The 10,254-nt window shown below is 44.7% G+C and overlaps 1 protein-coding gene across 1 annotated transcript in view; it reads right to left on the bottom strand.

The window, feature by feature from the left end:
• The window catches only part of TEC (tec protein tyrosine kinase), a 52,407-nt gene extending 47,150 nt beyond the window's left edge, over positions 1 to 5,257 (bottom strand). The window contains exon 1 of the mRNA XM_062574615.1: positions 5,122 to 5,257. The gene's annotated coding sequence lies outside the window, so the exon portion shown is untranslated. The remainder of the gene's footprint in view (positions 1 to 5,121) is intronic.
• Between the last annotated feature and the right edge of the window lie 4,997 nt (positions 5,258 to 10,254).

The raw sequence follows: 10,254 nt of genomic DNA on the forward strand, positions 1-10,254 counted from the left end.
ATATAGGGCATCCTATAATTCACAGGTCAGATCAGATGGCAACCCTGAAGACCTAACTAGAACACAAGTTTATAATCTCACCCACCATTTAGATTAGTAGAGAAGCTGATGAAAAGATTCTGGCACAAGACTGTCAAATGTTAAAAAGAATATTTCATTCAGCTAGAACTAAAAGGGCAGTTATCCTTTGGATCTCATAATAATCTCTGGTTAGCTACATGATTACTTGGGAGAAGGGGAGAAAAATTCTCTTTTTGTTTACTAAGTATAAATGGTCGGGCATTGATCCCCCTCCAGTCTAGAAGGGATTACCAGCACCTTCGAGCCCCTGTGCACTCAGCCTGGACCATGGTTCACAAGGAAGAGCCCTACTTCCCGCAGCACTCTAAGCCAGTTTCTCTTCTGCCCTGTATTCAAGAGCAAATAAGACCTAGATCTAAAGTGTTTTTATGATTTAGTCAGGTCACATCTCATAACAGGCACAGAGTTGAGCAAAACCCTCCTGACAGGGAACTATTCCATGACCTAGTTGAGCATACATCAAGTTACATGGCAACTGGAGCAAAGTGGTACCCATTCACACAACCTGTTGACAGCAGAAACATGAATGAGGAAGAGTGGAAGCGCCAAGAAAGCATTCACCCCAGGCCCCATTCACTCCACATGCCCACCAGCACCCTGCAACTTTTTTCCTGTATTTGTTTAATATTGTGTAGAATTTTTCACCTTAAGAATTGAAAGGGTGGCTCAGCTGGCAGCCCAGTGCTTTTCCTCAGAAGAGGAACTGCACCTGCAAGTGCAGCCTCAAACAGCCAAATACATGTCCCGCCAATCACCGAGAGCTGCCTCCCACGGCTGCCCTCGACAGATGGGGAGCAACTCTCTTCCTTCAGCGGTCAGCCAGGCCCATGCACCCCCAGGGCTGTCACCACAGCTTCTCTCTCTGGGGCAGGCTCGAAACCCCAGCTCTCCCACCTGCAGGGATCAAGGCTAGACAAGCTGAGGTAGATATGGGCTTCAGTGAACCTCCAAAAACACAACTGTCATCCAAACAAGAGAGTGTTTCCAGCGATGTGTTTTTTTCTCCTAAACGTTGGGTATTGTTGAAAAAAATACTTCCATTAGGCAATATCATTCTTGCTAAGGAAGGTAAATCCTCTGCTTAAGAGATGGACTTATTCTCAGGAGACTTCTGTTGCTCTCATAGATTTCATGATCCAATCCGAACATAGCAGCCACTTTACTGTGTTTGCAAGGAACCGATCTCTCTTCATGTACTACCATACCTCCACTCTAAGAAACTGTAAAAACACATTTCCCCTCCCCTCCAAAGCATCTCTTATGATGACCCTTTTCATCTCACACGTAAAAGTCTCTTAAAAAAAAAATCACTTAACATGCTATTCTTCCTGATTCTATGTCCTGACTCTGAATCACTGCCCGCACAGCTGAGCCTGAGACAGAGGATGACTGAGAGTTGCCAGAGTTGTAATTGCCACGGGGCAGTGGTCAGTCGCAAGTCACCCATCTCCAGTTCCTGCTTCATCAAGCAGGACAGAAAGGGCACGCGCCTTCCGCTGCAGGCCAGCTTCCCTCACCTACACACACACACACATCATTCTTTGCTATTGCATTTTCATTTTTAAATTACATTTAGAAAAAACAGACTAGAAATAGAGTAGCAGAGTGTTGTCTCTGTCTGAGGAAAGTATAGCAAACCAGGGATTTGCCCTGAGAAATAACACTCTGTTCATTAACAAAAATAAATTTCTTGAGACCTAGCTGAGCATTTGTTAAAAACACATGCAGTTTCCTTGGTTTCTGGGGAGCTATGCCAAGTTATTTTAGTGATACAACTAGCATTATGTCCTGGCTGTGAGAGTTAAGATAAATCAGGCTGATCCCTCTGCAATAAGTAGTTCTGTCACACCGCAGTCAGCAGAATGACAGTCTTGTCCTTTATGCTTTGCATAACGTAGGAAGTTATGGGTATCAGCAGGCCATTTAACAAAACACTATTTCACAACTTCTATGGTACAATAACTGACCATTGCTGTCACTTTGGGCAGAATTACCTATACTTTGGCTAGAAATATGTGCATCTACATAATAAAACTATCTGTAGCACAACTCTAAACCCCACAACTGTTGTCGTTGAGCCTTCTTCCCCATGCCAATCTTTGCCTTGCTTTGTCAGGGTAGTGCTTTCTATCTTGTTTGATTTTAATATTGTTATTTTCTTATCCTATTTCTGCAGGAGAGCCACTGTAGACTGTTATAATTGATATTTTGGCACATACAAATTTGTGTTTTTTTAAAGCACAGTTCCAACTTCAGCAATGAGAATGAAATAGGTTACAGAAAAGTCAAGTCTAGCAAAGCATGTTACAGGTCAGTGGTTAAGGGAGGTTAAAGACATTTTTTCCATGATCCTTGTGTAGATAGAACCACAAAGTTCCATTATCTAATGAACAGAAAATGTTTTACATGTTTCAGATACACACATTCGTAAGAAAATTAGACCATTCTGCACCTTATCTTGTGTACTCAGTTTATAGGCTAACACAATAGACAGAGCTAATCTAGAAGAGGTTTCATCTACACAAGTAGTGAGGGGAGGCACAAGATTTTTTTGATGCTGTCAAGTAATTCTGTAAAGTTAAGCACGTCCCAGTTACTTTATCATTAATTACAGGATACCACAGTATCACGGCATTTCTGAATACAATGTGTTTTAGGGAAAGATAAAACAGTAGAGCTGATAAAACAATATACAGCTGATATTTTATTTATTTCCATTTTTAGCCACTGTAGGCAGTCAGCCAGGTTTCTAGATACATTACAGTGACGAATTCAAAATACTGAAAACATAGCTAAGAATTAAAGTCTAACATAACTAAAGGATATAATTTTAGTTACCTGACAATCAACTGTTTTAAAGCATTAAATTAACTTCTGAAATAAGGGATGCTCCTCCTATGCATCTCAAGGAGCTAATAAAAAACAGCTCTGGCATAGGAGACCTAGAGTCACTTTACAAAGAATTGTATTTTAACTATGAGAATTCCAAATCTTCATCCTTGGTTTTCACAGCTGTACCAATAAATAAATAAATAAATAAATATAAATAAATAAATAAATAAGGACACAGACAAGACAAAAGTAACCAGGTATTATAGTGTATCTAGAAACCTGGCTGACTGCCTACAGCGGCTAAAATACAGTGCCTACAGTGGCTAAACCTAACTGCATTGCTACGTTTTTAAGCGACTTCAGCATATAAGCTCATATAGAAGTTATTTGGTTCAAAGCATTCACAATATTCATTTTAAGAGTTAGCAGAGCATGTAAGGCATCCCTTCATACAAACGTTGTAATTTTACCATCAACTTCAATTTCTTAGAGATTAAATCATAGAAAGGAAAATCTGAAAAAAATATAAAGACTCTCAGGCTCCTGACAGAATGGCCTCTCCTGCTATAGTCCCCCCTACAAACCGCAATTGCCAAAAGACTAAGAAAGGCAGCAGCAAAGAGCGATGGAGCCCTGAAGCTGGGTACAGCAAGCTACTGACTCCCCCCGCCACTTGGATGCTGCTTCAAAAGGAGATGCCTTGCAACTTCTGCTCCTCAGGCAGAAGTTTCTTCCCCAGCCTTTGCAGTGCTGCCTGCTGTAGCACCTTGTGCTGGAAGGTGCTTCCCCATCTGCAAGGACAGCACCCATGAAACAAAACAAGGGCGCTATGTATGCCATCAGGCCCTCCTCTGCGTGTTCCAGCAGAGCACTCGGCTCAAGCAGAAAAAGCTTTGTGGGAGATGACACAGAAAAATCTCTAGGAAAGACAAAGCAGGAAAGGGAGCGTTTGTAGGGAAAAGGAGATGGGCAGTCATGCAAGAAGAGAAATCACCTGTTCAAGGAAGGGAGACAGCCCACTTTGGTGTGAAGGGTGCAAGAGCCAAGCAGCACAGCTGGCATGCTGAGAAGAAGGGCATGCTCAAAATTCCTCAGGGTACTCACTCAAATGTATCTAAGCATCTATTCATATGGCCCATGCCCTTTCAGGCCAAAAAAAATAGTGTAAACTTTCATATGCCAACCATAACTAACACCTTGTCTTCCACGCACTGAACAATTCTGGGAGAAATTAAACAGCAGTGCTCGACTCTGCAGCCATGCTGTGGCAAAGGTAAAACAGCCAGCTAACATGTCCGCGATGTTTACTCTAAAATAAAAACAAGTGGTCAAGAAGCAAGTACCCCCAGGATATACTTATAGCTGCATTTCTTGCTATGTTCAGCTTTTTAGTTGTTCTGTTGAAGTAAGGTATATCTTCACTTTTCCAAGCAGAAAATTCACAGCTGTGTCTACTCTAAAAGCTTAGTTTAAGGTTCAGCTAGTTACCAGTATCAACTCAGAGGGATGCAGGGACTCAGAAAAAAATGTGAATCCAGTTACCTGCTGTGCTGGTTGCAAGCACGCTGAATTTGAGTGTTAAACTACATCAGAACATGCGCCACAGTGAAAGGACAGTCACATCGTAACACAGAAAGCAAAGGGAACTATTAACACTACTGAACTCGTACAAGTCTCTCAGTGCCTTGAGACATGGCAGATTAGTCTACCTTAGCACAGCAGTTACACAGATAGAAGGAAAGACCCACAGTGGAGTTATGTAAATAGAGAAATACAAAGCAAATGTCAGCTTTAAACTGGGTTTGCTAGTCTGGACCACACTGCCTTGTATCACGCAAGCTGCAGTAAGTTTATGCAGAGGTTGCAAGCGTGGCTTTTCTTACAGCCTCCCATTTACAGAACTGAACTGCAGCTGGACGCTGTTTGTTTTGAGAAAGGCACATGCCGGTTGTGCCGCACACGCTGTAAACCGCGGAGGCGCCGCAGGCCCCGCTAGGTTACGCGGCTGGCAGCCCTCCCCGCGGGGTTGCGCCTCGGGGCGGCGGGAGCGCGGCTGCCGGCGCCTGGCAGCACCGGGGCCGCTCCCGCCCAGCGCGGGTGCAAGAACAGCGAACCCTCCCCCGCCGCGGTGCTCCGCCGCCGGCAGCGCGCCCGCGCAGGGCGGACACGGACGGCGGGCGCGAACCGGCGGCCCCACGGCTGCCTTACCTGGAGACGGCGGAGCGCAGCGCCGCGGAAAGGTCCCGGAGCCTCCGGGGCAGGTGCGGAGGGAGCCGCCGCACTCGCCCGTCCCGGGAAGGCGCCCGCTGCCGCGGAGAGCAGCAGCCTGCGAGGCGCGGGCGGAGGAAGCCGCGCTACCGCCGCGGCTGCGCTGGGGGCGGTGCGCGGGGGCGGTCGCCGAGCTCCCCCCGCACAGTGCGCCGCGCCGCGGGTGCTGCCGGCGCTGCCCCTAATCGCCCTCGCGGCTTGCAGCAAGCGCGAGGCGCCTAGAAATTAAAATAAAGGAGGGGATCCGCATCAAGTGGCCCCGTTTCACTGGTGTTTCCAGCTGGTAAAGAAAATTGAAAAAAAAAGTGGGGGTGCATGTTATAAAACAGCAGGATGCAAAATCTTCTCCCAAATCTGCGTGCACGCACCTGCTTGCACCATCTGGTATTAAAATGCATGTGAGAAGCATTTTGACTCAGGTGCTGCTCACTCTGAAAAACTTTGCCGTGAAGAAAGAGCAGGCACAAGTGGGGCATGGCTCCTCTCTGTCCCGAGCGGGTTGTTATGCTCAGTTGCAACTCCTCGCTTCTGCAGGTCAAATCTGCCTCACGCGTAGACACCTGCTGGGGTTACAATTCCTTCTTTCAAACCTAACTGTGCATAACGGTCACATCCAGCCACCCCAGAGCTCAGACACCCATTTACAGAAGATGTAACTGAAGGCAGTTTTTCACCCCAGTCAGGAGTTCAGAGCTTCAAGGTCTGTAGTGACGCATCACCCAGCCTTTCTTCCAGACCTCCTTATCTTAGCTCAGTCTCACCTGCAGAAGACTGCCAGCCTGCAAAATCTCATCAAAGGAAAAAAAGGGCCTGTAAAGATCATTCAAAATAGATCTCAAATATTTTTAAGCCTCAGTCTAGCAGAAACAGAACTTGAGGCCTATGCTGCTTGAAAGCAAATTGTTTTGTTGTGACTAGTATGTAATAGTTGGATCAACACAGATGTCTTTCTGTTCAGCCTGGAGGAAATGACTTGCAGTCTTTGTTTTCACTTGGGGGATTTCCTCCAAAGTGCACATTTGGCATTGCCAAGTCTCCTGTGTCTGTCACACTGCTGCTGAGCCCAGGGAGCTGTGGGGCACCTCAGCTACACGCAAATGACAGTTGCCCTGTGGCCACCTCGCAGGACCCAATCTCACCAACCCTTGTTCACCATCCTCCACGCAGTCCTGCATGCTCGTAGGAGTGCACAGTCAGGTGCCCACGCAGATCCTTCCTGACTGCCTCCAATGCCAACAGTTTTGCAAAGTGGGCACTAGCGTTGGCAACTTCAGCTGTGTTTTTGGAGCAACAGCAGCTATCATTTCCCCACCCCATCGACTGTGTGGCAGTAAGACTCAACAGTTGTTTAAGGAGGGAACTGGAGTAGCTTTACCCACTACAGTTCCATTTCTAACTCGAGAAAGAAGTGTCATCTAGAGGAAAAGGATTATGCTACAATGTGATATGATCAGGAGCAGCTACATAATTTCTGGAGCTGCAGTGGCAGTATAGAGACAAAAGAAACAATTTCTGTGGTCCTTTGCCATGTTGAAGTTGTCCTCCTCACTGACTGCAGACCTGGAGTTAGGCAATTTGATGTTGACACATCAGCTAATGGAGGATTTGTAGTGGAGGTATGGATTACAATTAACAAGTTTTAGTTTCATGTTTTATAAGGCTTTCCAGTTCTCAGAAGATTTGCTGGCTTGTCTGCTGCAGCTAGTGCTGGAGATGAGCTCTCCCTTCCTTCCCAGCTCATTCTACCACAATGGCTGATAAAGCCTTTTGTGGGATAAAGAAAGGGCAAGATGACCTGAGGACATGGACGCATCTCCAAGGGACTGAAGATGCAGGTTGGTCACTCACTGACTACTAGGCTCTGATTCGCTGTGCTTGCTTCAGTCATAACCACCCTGGGCCGAATGGCAACTGTGAGAGCGAGAAAAGAGCCCTGCAAAGGCTGGGAGGCAAAAATATGACGATCTGAGGATGTTCTGAGCAGCCTTTGGGAAACTCTCTCTTAAATGCCCACTGAGCACATGCATTGAGGAAAGCTTGGGAAAAAGCAGTGCCCATATTTTGGGTGGCTTGTTTTGGCCTGGTGAGCAGCACAGTACTGTGCATTTGGATTTCTGCTGTGCAGTTTTGGTTTCCCGTGGTCTATATGCCTTCATTATCATTACATAGAGTAACTGGCACAATTTTTAGAGACCTGGCAACCCTTGCACAGTGGCAGGGATTGCAGAATTATTGGGGAAAGGATAAAAAATCAGAAAAGGATGAAAATTTTTTCTCAAGTCTCCATTGCCAGGGCTCTGTCCTACTCTAATGAATTTAAAGAATAAAGATATCTTTCAAATATAACGTTTGTTTTATACATTTGTATACATTTTTTGTATACATTTTAAAACAAGGAGGAGGCTGACCTTTCCATCCAGGGGAATGTGCTGGCTTCTGTTTTTTAAAAAACTGCTTTGTAAAAAAACAGAAAGTCTAAACAAGAAATGATTTCATTTCCCTAAAATTTCACACGCTTAAAAGTTGTGCAAACAGTGCAGTGGTAGAGGAAAGAAAAAAGGACGTGGCTTCAGGAGTTTTGGTCAGTTCCAGTTCCAAAAGAGCTCACTCCAAAGAGCAGTGTTACTCGCGGTTTCAAACTTTTCTCTTTGTAAAATTTCAGGCATCTTGTGGACTGGATTGGCATAGCACCAATCTCACCTCAGGGTAGAAAGGATCAGAGCACTTGTTCCTGAGCCTTTTCTGTGGTAAGCCCCAATGGATCCTGTGGGCTGAAATGGTGTAGTGACTGTCGTCCATTTCAGAGAAAAAGCACTCAGTTCCCAGAGTGATTGATTTTGCGGCTCTACTGCAAAGGAATGAACAGCAGTGAAGACTTCTTGTGCCAAACTGCACCTCTCTCTAGGAGGAAGTCTCCACTGGAAAGCCCTGAGGCTTATGAAATCTGAGGTTCATGTGGCATAAAGGACCAAGGGGTATTTGAAGCATATCCTTTCCAACAACAGTTGTTCATCTGATTAGGCTTCTCCATCTTGTGGTCCATATCAGTTCTGTCCTTTGATCCAGTGTGGTCTGGCTAGCTCTTCTGTCCAGCAAGCTCCATCTTTGCAATCCTTCTACTCAGAGAGAAGCATCTCTGCCAGTCCCCTGGTCACAGAGAGGCTCCCCCTCTTTTTCCTTTCTGTTCCTGTCAAATCCTCTTTGCCTTAGTTGGCCCTTCTTCATTTCTCAGAGGCTTCTGTGAAATCAGTCACTGATCATTTCCTCTGTTTATTCCTCTTCTCTCATTTGCTGTGGACAGGGATGGCATAACATCTCAAGAGTGAACCCTGTGAAGGAGAGAAAAAACACCATTATTGTTCATTGTCTGGTTTCCGTATCAGCAAATGAGCTGCCTATACTGAGATCCTTTCTCCAGAGCTGCTTCCTACTTTCAAGAGACTTTGGAGGCAGTAATTCCATTGCATCACAGAAAGTCATTCCTCATCACAGAAAGTAATTCTAAACAGCAGAGCATAACACAGTTCTATTATAAAGTGTACTTTCTTACGGGCAATATTGCTGTCACATGGATTCACAGCATTGCATATGAGCAGGTCTTAAAGATGGATGGAGAGACCAGCAAAATAGCTGAATACGACAGATATTGTATTTGACCATCGCCTTGGTCAGGAGAAAAGCGATGAAACCAGGAGGCAGGGGAGCCAAGGGCTCTACCTGGCAGGCCAGCTTGCAAGGTGGGTTATGGAATTACTGACAGCCACTTCAAGCATGTTTTTGCAGATTTTAACTGAGGGTTGTAGAGCAGAACTCAGAAAGGCTGCAAGTTCACATCTGCTGAAGATATCCATCTGTAGGTGTTACAGTAAATGATAAATACGAGGAATACATCACTACATGCCATTCAATAAATGCAATAAAGACAGGTGACTAAGCTTAGCCATCTGTTGAAGTGCTGCTGGCAGTAAAGGCAGGTCAGTAGGGCAGGGAGTGCCAAGTACTCAAATCTGTGTCTGTGGTGGCTTCATAATCAGCTCCGGTATGCCAGTGCCCTGTCACGTACTTCTTTGTGCTACGGATTTTTGGTCCTGCCATACTTGATGACATTGGGCACATCAGTCATGTTCACAATGATGTGTACATCAATACTATAACTGTCTGCCAGAATCCTGCCCAACTCCAGAGGTTTTTGCCTTCTACTTCTCCATAGCCAGCTGCATGCCCTCAGTTTTAAAGCACTACTAGAACATGCCTTTAAAACTAAAAGAAAGTTTTAACTCAGAGTTTAAACAAAAATCTCAGTTTTGACAAAGTTTTTGGATCCTCAGGTATCCCCAGAAAATAGAGGTCCAATATCTCGGCATCACACAAGCAGTTCATGTAACAAGAAGACTTAATGTCAGGATAGAACAAAATGCTAGCTATGACAACTTTCAAGGAGTGAAGCAACAAACCTGATTGTATACAGGCAACTAAAGAAGGGGTGGGACATCTCATTATCAGACAAAGAGAGTAGACCCCAGGGGTACAGGCATAGAAGAGAGCAGCATAGGAAAGTATATGGAGTATCAGAAGAAGTTTGTACAGAGACATTATGACCAACACAAATATTACTGTAGTGAAACTTACTGCAAAAGTTTTTAAAGGAACCAGATAGGAATGAATGTGCCAGAATATTCCCCAGTTGTTTCACACTGATGAATGCATCTTGTAGATATAGATCTACAAGAGCTACATAAACCAGTATGGTATTGACCAGTACGGTATAAAGTCTACTACTTAAACACAAAAAAGAGGAAAGGGTCTTCAAGATTTTGGAAAAAATAAAAGAGGAAGAGAGATTAAATGAGCTAAAAGGTGGCAAAAAAAGAAAGGAGGAGTAATCAAACAACTGTGCACTTGTAATTATTGATACCCTGTGATCTGTACTTGCATGGGATAGTTAGAACAAATACAAGAATACTAGGAAGGAGAGAGAGAGAACAAACACATGAATAAACCTTGAAAGGGAAGCAAATACACTTTTCTTCCTTATGAACTTTTATCTAACTTTCACAGGTAATAGTACTGAAG

This window comes from Rhea pennata, chromosome 4 (assembly GCF_028389875.1).
Source record: "Rhea pennata isolate bPtePen1 chromosome 4, bPtePen1.pri, whole genome shotgun sequence".
NCBI lineage: Eukaryota > Metazoa > Chordata > Aves > Rheiformes > Rheidae > Rhea > Rhea pennata.